Below are 1292 nucleotides of genomic sequence, written 5' to 3'. Positions count from 1 at the left end.
CCCTTAGAACACAGAATGTCAGAGCTGGGAGGGCCCTTAGAACATAGAATGTCAGAGCTGGGAGGGGCCTTAGGACACAGGATGTCAGAGCTGGGAGGGGCCTTAGAATATAGGATGCCAGAGCTGGAAGAAACCTAAGAAATTATCTAGTCCAACTCCATTTTACAGATGAGGAAACTGAGACTTGAAGCAGGGAAATGACAGCTGAGATGAGAACCCAGGCTCTTGAATCCCAGTCTGTGCTATTCCTACTGTTGCGTTCTGGAGAACCCAGAATTTGGGCACATCTCCAGCCTAATCCTAGCTAAATGAGAGGCCCAACCTGAAGGGAAGTGCTTTGGGACCTCAGGAAGTGTTCTGTGAAGCCTATGAAACCCAACCAATCATTGCAACTTTATACACGGTATATGCCCCATTCCTTAGTCTTTTAATGACAATAACTCGTGTCACAGTACCTTCAAGCTTACAACACACTTTCCTCCCAAGGACCCTGTGAAGTGAGTGGTGTGACCATTGAGTAAACAGCCTGCTTGTTGCTAGCAAACAAGGACCACCTGTTTCTGAGGAGGGGCCACCGTCAGCAGGCTGGTGACCAGCCCAGCAGCCTCATCTGGCTTTCCTTTCATTGCTTCCCCAGACTTCCTCCTTGTATTTTATTTTGATTTTTACTCTTTCTTGTTTTTTTGCATCACCTTCCTTTCTAAAAGTACCTTTCTGCCTTCTTCTACCCAGAGAGCCATCCCCTGTAACAAAGAAAAAAGAAAGGGGAAAAAAAGTTCAGCAAACTTAACTGACCCCACTCCTAAGTCTGACGGTATATGTAGTGTTTCCACACCTACAGCCTGCTGCCTCTGAAAAAAGAAGAGCAGCCACTCTCCCAATTGATCCTTCTCCAAGCTTCTCCTTCTCTCCAGTTCCTAGCACATTGGGACTCAGACCTCCTCCCTGACAGCAACTCAGCACACAGAATGAGGCCACGGTCTATGGCTTAGCACATAGTAGGCACTTAATAAATGTTTATTAATTGATTGGGACATGCTTTTGAACATTTCTTCACTGCTGTCCCCACCACCACCATATACCCTCCTTGGGGAAGTGGGGGGGGCGGGGTGGTGGAAGTAGGAGAATAACGGGGAAGGAGACTGAGATGCAGAAGAATTTTGTACATAGAAATTAGAATGAAGTCTTTCTGTAATGGATTATTATGGTGCTATAATAGTGACAAATATGATGAATACTGAAAAGTATGAGAAGACTTACATGAAATGATGCAGAGTGGAGTAAGCAGAGCC

The sequence above is a fragment of the Vombatus ursinus genome, unplaced genomic scaffold (assembly GCF_900497805.2).
Source record: "Vombatus ursinus unplaced genomic scaffold, bare-nosed wombat genome assembly UNPS02014859.1, whole genome shotgun sequence".
NCBI classification, from domain to species: domain Eukaryota; kingdom Metazoa; phylum Chordata; class Mammalia; order Diprotodontia; family Vombatidae; genus Vombatus; species Vombatus ursinus.
The sequence above is the reverse complement of the archived record's forward strand: the minus strand, read 5'-3'. Positions refer to the sequence as shown.